Here is a 16,381-nt window from a genome sequence, read left to right as displayed (position 1 = left end):
AAACAAAGTTAAGCCCTTTAATTGTCACCAAAACTTGTCAGCTTTAACTCAGTGGTATTAAAAGCCTCTGGCAACACCACATCCAACAACTGTAGGTACTTGGCTATTTTCAAATGTACATTGAACGTTTTCCAAAATTGACCATAAGCTAGGCCATAAAACAAATCTTGGAAGACTAAACATTGTTTAATTGTCACTTCTCCCTAAATTGATCTATGTATCCAGTATACAACCCAGGAAAAATTTTTGTGGGAATTAATAACTGATTTTTAAATGTATAAGGAAATGCAGAGGGCTAAGAATAGTCAAGACTATCATTAAGAAAAACAAAATTGAAAGTATTTACAATATCAAATATTAAGACTTAGTAAAGCTATAGTAAATAAGATCATGTAGAACTGGTGCAAGAATAGATGAATAGACAAATGGAACAAAGTAGAAAACACAGAGATAGACCCACACACCTGATTATGGCAAATCCTCCATCTCAATTCAGTGGAGAGAGGATGGTCCTTTCAATACATGGTGCTGGGTCAATTTGATGCCATATAGAAAAAATAAATTTAATCTTGGCTTCACCTCACAGCAGTTAAAAAAAAAACTTCCTGGTAAAATATAGATATAAATGTGAAAAGTAAAATAATAAAACTTGTTAAAACACAGAGTATCGGGCTTCCCTGGTGGCGCAGTGGTTGAGAATCTGCCTGCCAATGCAGGGGATGCGGGTTCGAGCCCTGGTCTGGGAAGATCCCACATGCCGCGGAGCAACTCGGCCCGTGAGCCACAATTACTGAGCCTGCGCGTCTGGAGCCTGTGCTTGGCAATGAGAGGCCCATGCACCGCGATGAAGAGTGGCCCCCGCTTGCCACAACTAGAGAAAGCCCTTGCACAGAAACGAAGACCCAACACAGCCATACATACATACATACATACATACATTAAAAAAAAGAATGTAAGCAGACAAGAATAGCATTAAAAAAAAAAAAAAAAGAAAGAAAGAAAGCCCTAGAATTAATTATAAAAAAAAAAAAAAAAAAAAAAAACACAGAATATCCTTATGACCTTGGAGTAGGAAAACATATCTTAAATAAGATACAAAAAGTACTAATGATAAAGGAAAAGATTGCTAATTGGATTAACATTAAAAATTTTGTTCATCAAGGTACCATTAAGAGAGAAGCAGCAAGCTACAGACTGAGAAAAGATACTAACGATATGTGTATCTGACAAAGGGCTCATATCCCAACTATATTAAGAAATTTAATAATCAATAAGAAAAAAAGGTTATCTGACAAAAAACTGAGTGAGAGTCTTGAATGGATACTCACAAGAGGGTATCTAAATGTTCACTAAATATAGGAAAAGGATCTCAACCTCATTAATCATCAAGGAGTAAAACTACTCGGAGATAACATACACACCTACCAGAATGGCCACAATTTAACAAAACTGACAATACCAGGTATTCACAAGAATGTGGAGTTGGGCTTCCCTAGTGGCGCAGTGGTTAAGAACCTGCCTGCCAATGCAGGGGACATCGGTTCGAACCCTGGTCCAGGAAGGTCCCACATGCCACGGAGCAACTAAGCCCGTTTGCCACAACTACTGAGCCTGCGCTCTAGAGCCCGTGAACCACAACTACTGAGCCCACATGCTGCAACTACTGAAGCCTGTGTGCCTAGAGCCCGTGTTCTGCAACAAGAGAAGCCACTGCAATGAGAAGCCCTCGCACCGCAACGAAGAGTAGCCCCCGCTCACCACAACTAAAGAAAACCTGCGCACAGCAACAAAGACCCAACACAGCCAAAATAAAAAAATAAATAAATAAAAAAATTAAAAAAAAAAAGAATATGGAATATCTGGAACTCTTTAACGCTAGTAGGTGTCTAAGTTGTTACCTGCTATTTTGCAAAACTGGCTATATCTGTTAAAACTGAACATATGAATATCCTATGACTGAGCAATTCTACTCCTAGCTATATACCCAGACAGAGGATGTGCATACATAAGTGCACCAAAAGACGTAAGGAATGTTCATCAGAGCATTATTAGCCAAATCTGGAAATAGCCCAAATGTCCCTTTTGGAATATTCATACAATGGATTCATATAATGGATACATAGATATGCAACGATGAAAAAGAACTAACTACTGCTGTACTCAACAACATGGATGAATCTAATACATATAATGTTGATAACAAAAGCCAAATTCAAATTAATAAATTCTGTATGGTTCCATTAATATAAAGTCCAGGCCTTTATCAGAAAACAAAATCTACCTTTTTTCCAGGCTGAAAGCCTAACTGGAGAAATGGTGTTTGTCAAAGACTGTTTAAAGGATAAACTGTTCTTTTTTTTTTCTTTCTTTTAATAATTTGGAAAATTTTAACACAGAAGATTATGGAGAATTATACAAAAACAGTTACCCTTAATCTAAATATTTGTATTTTGATATATTTGTATCAGATCTTTTTTACTAAGAAAAATAAACAATAAATATACAGTACAATACAATAAAGTCAATGCTACCTTTGTTCCCATCCCCAATTCCAAAACCCTTTTTCCCCAGAGCATATTACCATAAAATGATATCTTTCCCATTTATTTTAATAGTTAATATTTAAATATTTATTGTATATACTATATATAAATACATGTGAAAAGGAAACAATATATGTATGTATATATTTGTTTCTTTTAAACTTAACATACAGAGTACTCTAACTTGCTTATCTTTCTATAATTTTTAAATCTTGAGATTTATCAACTTACAGATCTATTAATAGCTCTTAATTCTAAATGAACTTTACTATATGAATTATTGCACTTAATTGTCCATAATATGTTATGCTGTTCTAAATTATAATCTTTTGAAATCAAGCTGACTCTGCCAAAAAAAAAAACAACTTGATTGTATTATTGTACTCTCTCAAAGATTGCCTTTACTCAATTGTATTTTGAGATATATAGTCTCATCTTTTATCAAAAGTGATATAAGAAACAACCTTGTGAAATTTCTTATTTAATATCCAGAATTTGGGGGGAATCCCTATATCCACTATTATTACTCAGAGCTTACTATATCAAGCGCTGCATCAAAAATTTCTTTTAGAACTTTGTGCTAGAAAATATTTGCCTTCCTGACAAATTGCTATGCTTTGTCCCTTCTATTAATGAGAATTATCACTGATTATGTCGCCTTTTTGTCTTGGAGGCTAGGAGGCCGTAATAGTTTTTTATTATTCTCTAACAAATTACAACAAACTTTGTGGCTTAAAACAGCATAAATGTATTATCTTATATAGTTCAGTAGGTTAGAAGTCCAATACAAGTCCTCACTGGGCCTAAAACCCAAGGTGTCAGCAAGTCTGTGTCCTTTATGGAGGCTCTAAGGGAGACTCTGTTTACCTTGCCTTTTCCAGCTTCCAGAGGCTATACCCTTGCCATGGCCTCTTCCTCTAGCAACACTGGGGAGGAGTCCTTCTTGGTCTTTGTCACACTTACATCTTCTGGTTCTCTATAGCGGACACCTTCCTCTATTTGAAGGTCCCTGTGATAACATTTGTCCTATCCAGATAATCTCCCTATTTTAAACTCAGTTTATTGGCAACCTTACCCATCTGCAGCCTTAATTTTCCCTTGCCTAAGTAAAACATGCCCACAAAATCCAGAGATCGGGACATGGACATCTTGTGGGGCAGGGGGGCAGCAGGGGAAGGGTGTTATTCTGGCTACTGCAGAGACTTAGAGCCAAGTATGGAACTTAATTAAGCCTTGTTGAAGGTTTTGTTTTGTTTTTTAATATTTATTTATTTAGGCACACTGAGTCTTAGTTGCAGCACACAGGATCTTTGTTGCGGCATGGCAGACTCTTAGTTGCAGGCCATGCGGACTTTCTGGTTGTGACGTGCAACTCTTAGTTGCAGCATGCACGGGGATCTAGTTCCCGACCAGGGATTCGAACCCGGGCCCCTGCATTGGGGAGCATAGGTCTTAACCACTGTGTCACCAGGGAAGTCTGACCTCATTGAAGATTTTGATGGGCCACATCAAAACTTCTTTTCTCCCAATTGTTATGGTTCTAATATTTTTATTTTTCTTGGTCCTGGTTTTTAATGTCAATTTCAGAATTCTAAAAAAATTACCACCATTTTGTGGTGTGTTTATATTATAGTTGCCCTCAAATTCTTTGTACAACAGACGAAGGATACATAAATAATAATTGAAAAACTTAGGACCTTGTGCATGCTTAGAAGATGAAGATGATGAGTAATGATAGTGGTAATGACCTCTCTCTGTATATAGATAAGGATCTGCTAGTCTCTCAATCTCAGTCTCAATTGCGTAAAGTTGTGACCAGAGTTGTTAGCTAAGACAGCACACTATTCACATGTAGCCAAGACACAGAAACAACCTAAATGTCCATCACAGATGAATGGATAAAGAAAATGTGGTATTTGGGCTTCCCTGGTGGCTCAAGGGTTGAGAATCCGCCTGCCAATGTAAGGGACGCAGGTTCGAGCCCTGATCTGGGAAGATCCCACATGCCGCAAGAGCAACTAAGCCTGTGTGCCACAACTACTGAGACTGTGCTCTAGAGCCCGTGAGCCACAACTACTGAGCCCGTGTGCTATAACTACTGAAGGCCCGCATGCCTAGAGCCAGTGCTCTGCAACAAGAGAAGCCGCTGCAATGAGAGGCCCACACACTACAACGAAGAGTAGCCCCTGCACACAGCAACAAAGAACCCCACGCAGCCACACACACAAAAAAATGTGGTTATTTTATATCAATGGAATATTACTTAGCCATTAAAAAGAATGGGGCTTTCCCTGGTGGCACAGTGGTTAAGAATCCACCTGCCAATGCACGGGACAATGGGTTCGAGCCCTGGTCCGGGAAGATCCCACATGCCCGGAGCAACTAAGCCCGTGGCCACAACTACTGAGCCTGCACTCTAGAGCCCACAAGCCACAACTACTGAAGCCCATGCACCTAGAGCCCGTGCTCTGCAACAAGACACTGCGATGAGAAGCCCTCGCACCGCAATGAATATAAGCCCCCACTCGCCACCACTAGAGGAAAGCCAGCGCGCAGCACCAGACGACCAACGCAGCCAAAATTTAAAAATTTAAAAATTAAAAATGAAATAATGCCATTTGCAGCAACATGGATGGACCTAGAGATTATCATACTAAGAGAAGTAAGTCAGAAACAGAAGACAAATACCATATGATACCGCTTATATGTGGAATGTAAATAAACAACACAGTTGAACATATCTGAGAAACAAAAACAGACTCACAGACATAGGGAACAGACTTGTGGTAGGCCAAGGGGAGGGGGGTGGGGAAGGGAGGATTGGGAGTTTGGGATTAGGATATACAAAACTATTATACATAGGATGGATAAACCAACACGGTCCTACTGTGTAGCATAGGGAGCTATTCAATATCCTGTGATAACCATAATGGAAGAGAATATGAAAACGGATATTATATGTATAACTGAGTCACTTTGCTGTACAACAGAACTAAACACAACATTGTAACTCAACTATACTTCAAAAAAAATTTTTTTTAAAGAAAGAAAAAAAAGAATGTTAGTTAAGAGATGGCCCCCATGTGATTCCTAAACAGATGGAGAGGTCAGCTGGAGTCAGAGTGGGTGAGGAACATTCTGGGTTGAGTGTTTTCAGCTTTGAATATATATGAACCTCATCTTAACTATCATATTTGGTCTTCCCCTTTGTATTACTAAAAACCTTAACGACTATTATTCCTTTGTTTTAATTTTAAGTAATGTATTATTATCTGAAGTTAACACCGGAACAGCTTGTTAAGAATATATTTAAGATCAAGCCAAATTAAAATAAATCCCTTCACTAAAGATAGTAAAGGAGGAAGTTAACCAAAATCTGTGTTCTATATGAGGCCAGAGTGTTAAAGACAATAAGACTTACGAATGTTTTAAAATTCCTATTAGTTTGAAGCTGGATTTGTGTTCTATGTGTTTCTGTTGGATAAATTCTGGAAGGAATGAAGGAAGAACACCCGTCAGGCAGTACATGATTTCTTTTGCTCGTATTCCAAATGAGATTTACAATTACACAGGACAGTTACATTAGAAATGTAGGCAGCATGTTTATTTTGTTTTTAATTAGGTACAATAACTTACAATAAATGAAAAAGGAATTCTGAAAAAAAATAGCTACTTTCCCATTTTAGTTGCTCTTCTCATGGTATAAGTCTGTTACACTTACACAATACACGGGAGGGTAGAGAGTGATTTTTTATAGCAGCTGTTGTGTCCCCTCTCATTGCAGAGGGATAAAAAGAGCCTGTAGTTACTTATATTCGTGAGTGGTAACTACATTCTTTTTCATTATTAGCTGAAGCTAGAGTGAAAATAAAAATCACAGAAGGCCTACTTTTGGCCTTGAAATCGTTTACTTCATTATGTAAGGAAGATGTGACAAACTCTCACTACCACTTCTTTCTCCCCTTTTATTTTATCCTAAGCTAATAAAAAATTAAGCAAGTCTGTAACTAAAAGACAAAATATAGGAGCAATATGGGGTATAAGTTACTGAAATTTAATATATAATGATTTTTTTTCCCCTTCCATCCTAGCTTTCTCATGCATTTTAAAGGTTTCAGAAAAATAAATAAATTCCACTATACTTTAAAAAGAGAGAATAATACAACAAGATATTTGGGGGTCAGTTAAATATTATATTTATGTTAATTATTTTTCTTTTCTCAACTTTATTTGGAAAAAATTTCAAACCTACAGAAAAGTTGCAGAGAGATTACAATATACAGTCTTACACCCTTTACCTAGATTCATCAATTATTAATACTTGCCACAATTTGCTTTATTTCTCTCTCTTTACACACACGTGTATATATGTATACAGGCATTACTATTATTTATTATTTTCTGCTTTATTTGACAGTGTCACACATTCCTAATCCTTCAGCTCTAAATGCTTCAGCCATGTTTTTCCTAAGAACAAAAATATTCTCCTGCTCTTGTTCAAAATTACAGAATCTGATTTTACTTTTCTGAATCCTGTCTATTACCTGTGTTTATCAGCATTCAAGAACAAAGGAAGCAGTGAGGGGACTTATTAATCAGCAGCCACCCACTTCTCCTCAGTTATCACCACTATGCATCTTTCAGGAAACCAGGTGTGAAAATGAAAGATAGAGGTGATTTTCAAACCTAAATAAATATAAAGTAATTGATGGACAAGGCCCCTGTAGCATTAAAAGTAAGCCCAATTTCGTAAGATATCACATACAGTTGAATCATTTCCGCAAATACCTATTAGTATTTATTTTCATATATTCATAGACTTTCAGAGTTGGAAGGGCCTTACAATGTATGTTGTATAACTCATTCATTTTACAGATGAGAAGAACTGAAGTTCAAGGTCACACACCAGAGATGAGATTAGAATCTGGCTTTTCAAACTCTTAATGCAGTATTCTTTCTTTTATGTCATGTTGCCTCCCATGAGCCTTGTTGCTTGTGTTGGGGTCTTGATAAATGCGAAAGGTAAAATGTCTGAGACTACGACACCTAACTAACTAATGTATCCCTAATGTAATAACTAATGTAATCTCATCTGGATGAACTACAGCCATGCTTCTCAGACTTAATGTGCATGTGAATTTCCTAGTCATGTTGTTGAAATGCAAATTATGAATCAGTAAGTCTGAGATAGGCCTGAGAACCTGCATTTCTAACATGTTCATCCGATGCTGATGCTGCAGATCCGTGAACTACGTGTTGAGTAGCAGTTATCTAGAACCAGCACAGAAATCTCTAGCCTCCGGACACCAGCAAAGTAGAAAAAACTACAAAATACTTAGGTTATGTAAAGTATAGAGAATAATATAACTAATACCTATTTACTCATTATCAAGCCAAAATAAAATACTTTTAAAAGTCTTGTTTTCCTCAAATATCATGTATTAACGCATATATATGGAATCTAGAAAAAAGGTACAGATGAACTGGTTTGCAAGCAGAAATAGAGGACACAGATGTAGAGAACAAACATATGGACACCAAGGGGAGAAAGCGGGGCGGGGGGCGGGTGGGATGATTTGGGAGATTGAGATTGACATATATACACTAATATGTATAAAATAGATAACTAATAAGAACCTGCAAAAGAAAATTTTTTTTAGAGTTCTTGTTTTCCTAACTTTTATGTCACTTAGAGAAGAGAGTTTTATCCCAATATATTAATTTATAGATGAACTACCTATTTCCCCAATATTGTTATATACTGAGATTCCACAGACTTTAATGATACTAAGGAAGGAAAATATTAATTCAGGTGATGAAAAGAACCATAGTCAAACTGAACTGTCAGTCAAAAGCACAACCAATTGAAGTTCCATTTTTACTCTCAATAAAAAGATCTTTTAAAACCAGCTACCTTTATTCATTTAACAACTACTGAGAGTTCACACTCCCATGTAGTTTACATTCTGATTTCATTCCTTTATATCTAAGTCTGTATGCTGTTTTGAATTGTCTAAATGATTATTGAAAGGTACAAATGCTAGGTTTTAAGGATTTTGCATTTGCGGTTTTTTGTTGTTGTTTAAAAGAATAACTAGCAGTATACTTAGTGGCCATCTCAATACAACATGGAATACATTTGTAACTGGAGCACTAAAAATAAAAGACCTTTCATATATATGAAGAAATTTGTTCTCTGAATATCTCCCAAAATGCTTATAGAAGTAATAATTACTTCATTGTTACTCAGAGTAGTTTTAGCAGTAAAATAACAAGGCAAAGTCATAAAACATGTCAAGGATAGTGAGGTATAAGGAGGAAGACAACTCAGATAAATATTAATTAAGCTTCTACTTTCTCCTAGTGTAGTGGGGTGGGGTACCAATATAAAAAGAAACGAAGGCAGTCTTCAAGGTGATCATTGCTCTGAAGGGGAGGCAGGCATCCAAACAGATAATTAGAATACAGTGTGACAAATGAAAACAGGTATGGACAAAATCTAGGAGCAGTGCAGGAAAGTTGCAGAGGAAATGGAGTTAGAGAATGTAATATATTTTAAAAATGGTTAAAGAAACTACGAGAATTCAGAATTTCTATAAAAGAGGATGGATAGATAACATGATAATATAGAGTCTAGGTGAAAGGTATAAAAAGAGTTTTGACTGTAAAATTCAACTTTGCTGTTTGTTTGAAGTTTCATAATAAAATGTTGGATAAATAATAGTTATAAAAACCAGATAGTATGATATAGAGGGGCCACAATTTTTACTTTCTTGTGAGTGAGTGTAGGTTCTTAATAAATAGAAGGAAAGGAACAAAATAGAAGAGAACTTACCAGTTCACAGTGGGGAAGGCAGGTTGTCACTTAAGTAAAGCAGAAATGCCTTGCACTGGTATCATGAACGTGTATGTCTGAGACCCAAGAGAGTAAAAGTGCATCCATATAAGGAAAATGTAGCAACCATCAGGGTGTGAGGACATTCCAAACGTAGGTGTAGAATTGCCTCAGATACTAGGGGTTTCGGACTACACAATGAAATTTTAATAGATATTGGACTCTAGTTCTTATGCAGTATAAACGATGGTTGTAATTTTGGTGGTAATATCAAAATCTTAAATAGAAACATTGTTTATCAATGAATTTAATTTATACCAAATTAACTTAATTAAGTAGTGATTATACTAGAAATATTGGCTAATATTTTCAATCTTAGAGCCTAGCTATTGATTCAAAACCTAATTTAAGAGAATTTGCTTTAATGAGCATTCTTGATTACTATTAAATGGATAGATATTTGTATTTACTTGGATTTTAAAATGACCTTTATGTCAATTCATATTATGTTTAAATGATATGATATACAGCTAGTTATGGTTAAGGTTTGAATGCTCTGATTATTTTAGTCTGTTGTTAGATCAGCAGTGAAGATTGTGTGCTAAGGTCTTGCTTGTATGCTTTTATATACATGTATGCTATTATATACATATGTCTTTATATACGTTCAATCCTCAAAGCACCTGTGAGTTGTTGAACAAGTATTACTTTTTAAATACCTTATTGATAATTTGGGAGCTAGATTTGATTTCCTAATTAGAAACTGATATTGAAAGATACAACGAAAAGTCCTTCATATTGCCTTGTTTTGTAGACTGTGAAATTCTCTTGAAAATCATAGGTATATAAACTCAATCATGACTTCCATTATGAAGTAACAATATATTCTAATGGGAAAATGTTGCCAATGTTCTAATAAAATGTAGGAACCATGTAAAATAATATAGTCAAGGAGAAAATAATTGTCCAATATTAAACTGTATTATATAATTTAACTCACAAAATATACCACTTTCACTTAAACTGTATCAGAAACTTTGTTTCCTTGGTGAGTTATTGAAAGAAGAATACAATATGCCCTGTAGTTAGTCTAACCCTTTAAGTGTTTTTTACAGTGCTTTCTGAAGAGGATTCTCGTTTAAACCTTCAGGTTTCTAGCTTTAACTCACAAGGTGTTTTAGTGTATAATATCTCTTTGTTAGAGATGGTTTGTGGCTTTTGAATGTGTTAAACTACTAAATTCTTTTTAATAAGAGGCCCTTAAAGAGATTGATTTGTTTTGAGTTCTAGGGGGTTTTTTTTTGGCTGTGCCACGCAGCATGCAGGATCTTAGTGTCCAGACCAGGGATCGAACTTGTGCCCCCTGCAGTGGAAACACACTGGACCTCCAGGAGAATCCCTGTTTTGAGTTTATATTTCTGAATATCTTAAATTTTGGTAGGAGGTGTTGGTCATTCACATGTTGTCATATTTATACTGTCACTTATCCTTAAATGAAATCAGCCTTGTGAAATAGTTTTGTTGTTATTGCTGTCTTTAATTTAACAGCTGGGGAAACTGAGACTTTGGGGTTGAAATTCAAGATTTCAGCTGGCCCCAACTCTTCTAACTGCAGATCTCCTATATCTTGCGGGTTTGAAGTCATGGTGCTTATTTTTGTATATTGGTAGAGTTGAAGTAGTGAAAAATTATTGCTGATGTAATGCTTCAACAGTTTTATTACGTCAAGGGTACGGATAAAACTGATGCCAAATTGTAGAAGCTGTTATAGGTGTGTCCTGCTTTAGAACACCTGAAATAGTTTTACACTGTTAATCCTAGTATGCTTGTAAGCACTGGATTCTGAAGGTAAGTTTGGCGAAGTTGTTGAAACCTGGGTACCCTGGTCTTAAAGAAGAGAAACTTTTGGAACATGTATTGAAAGGATCCATTTCATAAGCATTCCTTGTTATACTACGGGAAATGTAACGGGAATATCATTTGACATCTAAACTCATGATATAGTAAGGCTATTTATAACAAGGTTTTAACCATGGGCAAGTATAGATAATTATTCCATCTAAAGCTTTTTGACATAATTAATATATTTTTATACAGTTTAACATAGGTAACAGATATTTGTTTCCTAATGAAATTAGGTCCCCAAATTTTCGTAAATAAAGGGAACTGGGTTAATAAGGAAATACCTTTTTCCTCTTTCTTTTTTTCTCCATTTTTTCTATTTCCCCGCCTCTGGTTTAATGTCCATCTGGCTGTGAATATTTGCAGGGTATTGACAGGTTATTTAGACTTGACAGTCTTCCCAAGTTGCTGGCAGGAATACATTGCTGAGTTTGCTCTTCTGAACAGTGAATGGTGCGTGTAGGGGAAATTGCATAATTTATGATAGAACTAAAGGATTTTAAAGTTAGTTTTGACTTGAATTTAATAATTTTCTCTGGGGTCATGGAATGTCTTTTTATAATAATAAAGTTTGATTTTTAAAATTATCTTGAATCTTATGACTTGGGAAATAAAGTTACAGTGCTTTGTACTCAGACTCTTAACTTGATAATGCTAGCATTTTTCTTCTCCTGGGGTTAAGATTTAAGGGTAATGGTTGTAATACCAGGGCAGTTGTTAATACTTTCCTTTACTTTCACTCGAAGCCATGTTTTTCCTAGAGGTTCTCAAGTTGCTATCAAAGATGTGGACTATCTCATACCAAAAGTATAAACTTGTATTTTCTTTTTCAAGGGACCAAGTAGGCACCAAATCACCTTGTTCAGTTGGCATTGATTGCCTAGAGGTTTACTCTTTCTCTGATGATTTCTGCTCATTATGAATATTTACTTTCTTAACCTTAATCTTGTTCTCTGCCTATGAAATTTAAATATGTGAATAATACATGCCATTGCCTGAATGTTTTTCTTTTTTATTTTCTTGACATATTTTTAAAACGTTCAGCATCAGTCAAGTATTTATTAAACTCTTCCTATTTTCTTGTGATTTATTAAGAACATACAATTTAAACAACAAATACATTTCAGTCTAGGAGTCATGGAATACAATTTAGAATGCCAGTGCCTCTTTGGTCTTGAACACTTATATTCCTTTCCTTATATTTTTTGTCTTTTGTTTGCTTTTGTTGTTGTTGTTATTGTTGCCATATTTCAAAGAAAAAAAGGCAAAGAGCAAAATCATTTTTGTTCCCATTGACCTTATTAGACTATAGGCTATTAGAAGGGTTAAAGAAAGAAAAGGACCTATATGTGTGTTTGTGGGCACTTACTAAGTAATATTTTGTAATTGCCAATGTCATTGTAGAAGTGACTGGGAAGACTTTGGGAAAGTGGGAAAGTGAATTATCTCAAACAAACAGAGGGGTTCTACAGCAAGATCAGCAAACATTTTCTTAAGGGCCATATGGTAAATATTTCGGGCTTTGTGGGCCATATGGTCTCTGTTTCAGCTACTCAACTCTCCTGCAACTACACAACTACTCACTTCTGCTGTTGTAGTGTCAAAGTAGATGAATGAGCTCTAGATAGTAAGTAAAATAAATGAATTTGTTTGTGTTCTAATAAAACTTCATTTACAAAAACTGGTGGCTGGCCTGCCAACCCATGTTCTATAGCATTCCTAACAAATAATATTCATAAACAGCCATGTGTTTATTTAGTTCTCTGCCCCAGAAACACATCTTTTATTATGTTGAGGATAATCTGTAAAATCATAGAAGACAGAGGATTTCCTGTTTTAAAAATGGCCTAGTAGATGTATACTGAAATATTTTCAGGTAAAGCAATATGATGTTTGGAATTTCCTTTAAGATACTCTGTGGGAAAAGACCTAGTTCATATAGATGAACCAGGTTTGACCAAATGTTGGTAAATATAGAAGCAGATGATGGGTGAATGGAAGAAATTCATTACACTGTGTTCTCTACTTCTATGTAAGTTTGAAAAAGTCCATATGAAAAAAGTTACCACTTAATAAATAATGGCCCAGTAAAGGCAGCAGTTTCTTCCTTCTCTTGGAATCACTTTGAAATAGAAAGGAGAATAAGAAACAGAAATACAAGCTCCATCTTCAGTACAACCAGAGAGCTCTCTGCAATCCCAAAGCACAATACTGAAGAACGGCTGCCAGATCTAGTAAAGGGAGTGTGTGAGAAGACCCCAAGAAAGGATGCCTATGATATGGTTGCAGATCCCCAGCAAAGCGGAGAGAGCTTGGTTCTCCAAAATAAGTGGCTGGCCTCAGACTTCTCCAAAGCAGCAATCAACACTAACACTTTACCCACGAAGTCCTCAAGGAAAGATTAATTTAGGAATCTTGTGCCAATCCAAATAATCATTCAATATAAAGGCAAAGACAAACATTTTTTAACATGCCAAGCTATAGGGAATTTAGCTCCATGAGTCCTACCTCTATAAGATGAGGTTCAGCCAATCAAGAAATGAAAGGAAAAATGACAGTTAAAGTTTGTTAGTAAGCCTAGAGTCCATCAATCTATAAAATTAAGATTAAAACAAATGTGAAGATTAGATTTTACAGAGTATGATGTTTAAAATTTTGACAATGTTGACAGTTTTCTAATGAAAGGTGAAGGGTGCAGGACAAATGATGTAAAGTGGTAGAAACCCCAGTTTTTAACAAGCTGTCAAAATATGTCATCTAAAATCAATAAATTCAATAAAGAAGTGTGTGGGGTTGGGGGAGGTATATAGGTAGATAGATGATAGATAGATAACACTAAGAAAAGTTACATAATAAATAAATAAAATAAACTGGATAGTAGAAGGGAGGGAAAAAGACACGTAACTATAAGTTCATCATGCTCATCATAAGAGAAAATATATATATATACATATATATATCAGGAGTACCAACTGATGGAATTGCCATTTTTAATTGGGTTGGCTAGAGTAGACCTCACTCAAAAAGTGGAAATGTGAACAAAGATTGAAGGAAGTGAGGGAGCTTGATAGTTTTCTGGAGAAACGGTATTCTAAGTAGAGGTAATAGCTATTGCAAGGTTCTGGAACAAGAGTATAGCTGGTATGTACAAAAAACCAGAAAGAGCCTAGGAGCTAAAGCAGAATGATTGAGAGAGTGGTAATGAGGGTAAGTCAGAGAGATAATTGGGTATCAGATAAGTATTGGGCCTTAAAGGCCAGTTCAAAGAACTTAGATCTTACTCTAAAATGACTACTAATCCAAAAAAAAAAAAACTTTCCATATTAATATTAGAAGTACGTGTTTAACTAAACAAAGCAAACATAGACCATTTAGGTAAACTATTTTTAAGAAAAAGACAGCAATAAAACAAAAAACAAAAAATTTTATAGCATAAAATTTGATGACTGAAAGGACATTAAATATACGTTATATTAATAAATATAAACAGGCTAAACTTTTCTATTAAAAGAATCCCAGATTAGATCACAAAGAAAGCTATAGAGTCATTCCTAAAACAAAGAAACTCAGGAAAAGTAACAAAATTAAAGGACAGGCAGAGCATTAACAGGCATTTGCAAACTAAAAGGAAAAAATTCAGGGGTCATGATCCTAGTATTGGACAAGACTTAGTACAAAAAGAATTACATTAGATTAAAGGGGACATATAAGATCTGAATAAAGAAAACCTTTAAATGCTTCTCAGGAACACAAAGACTAAAATAGAAAGGCTTACAAGGTTCTTGATTAAGAAGACTCAAAAATCACATAGATGTCAGTTTCCTTATGTTAATCCATTGAGTTAATAAGATCTCAACTTCAAAACAAACAACAAACAAAAAAACTAACATTTATTGAATACTTATTCTATGCCAGGCACTGTTCTAAGTGCTTTATGTGTATTCATCATTTAGTCCTTACAGCAACTTTATGTGGCAGGTGCTAGTATTACATTTTGTCCATTTTTCAGTGAAGAAACTTGAGGCACAAAGAGGCTAATGAACTGCAAAGGTTGCAGTTAGAGTAAGTTACAGAATCAGAATCTGAACTCAGGAGTGATTATAGATTCTATGCTCTTAATCACAATGCTGTGTTATTTTTGAAGCTGATTGTGTGTGTGTGTGTGTGTCTGTGTGTAACTAGAAATACTGCTAAATCATATGGAGGTACAAATAAGCAAAAATAGCCAGGAAAATTCTTAAAGGAAAGTAATAAGGGAAACTATCCCCACCCTACCAGATGTAAAAATATAAAGCTAGGATATTTAAAACAGTGTGGCTACTATGACATGAGCATATAGATCATTGGACAGAAAAAGATCCAAATTCATATAGGTATTTGGAAAATTATAAAGGTAGCATTTCAAATAAGGGGGAAAAATGAATTATTAAATAAAGGGATAGCTGTGTTATCATTAGAGGTTAGTTGGATTGCTGCTTCTTAACTGACTAAAATTAATTCCTAATAAATCAAAGATTTAAACTTGAAAAATCAAACTAGAAGCCATGGAAGAGTTTTATAGTATTCTCAAAGTAGGGAAAGCTGCTGATATATGATACAGGACCGTTAAACCACACAGAAAAGATTGAAAAGTTTGACTCTTAAAACTTGAAAATTGTGTGCATACAAAACACCATTAGCAAAGTAAAAATAAAAACAGGGAAATTTTTGTAACATATTTTGTTGACCAAGGGATAATTTTCTTAATATTTAAAGAACTTCTACAAAATAATATTCAAAGACCAAGATCCAAACTTAAAAATGGCAAAAGATGTAAATACTCAGTGCATAGAAAAGCAAATACAACTAACTCTTAGATTAAAACATGTATAGATTATCACTCTTAGTACAAAAAATGCAAATTACAATTATGGTGAAATACTGGTTTATCTTGAAATAAACCAAAATGTTCATCACTATCATCCTAGGATGACAGGAGTTTGAGAGACTTTTATCTGTATTTTAAATTTTTCTCAAAGAATACATACTATTTAAATAATTAAAAAGCTATTATTTATTATATACATACACATATGCATATAACATTTGTTGTGTCCTGACA

At 34.9% G+C, this 16,381-nt stretch overlaps 1 protein-coding gene across 1 annotated transcript in view; it reads left to right on the top strand.

Annotated features, from left to right (window-relative positions):
* Nucleotides 1-16,381, top strand: part of MCU (mitochondrial calcium uniporter) — a 222,609-nt gene that overhangs the window by 154,096 nt on the left and 52,132 nt on the right. The gene's annotated exons all lie outside the window — the stretch shown is intronic.

This window comes from Balaenoptera musculus, chromosome 16 (genome assembly GCF_009873245.2).
Source record: "Balaenoptera musculus isolate JJ_BM4_2016_0621 chromosome 16, mBalMus1.pri.v3, whole genome shotgun sequence".
In the NCBI taxonomy this organism is placed as follows: Eukaryota; Metazoa; Chordata; class Mammalia; order Artiodactyla; family Balaenopteridae; genus Balaenoptera; species Balaenoptera musculus.
The sequence above is the reverse complement of the archived record's forward strand: the minus strand, read 5'-3'. Positions and strand labels throughout refer to the sequence as shown.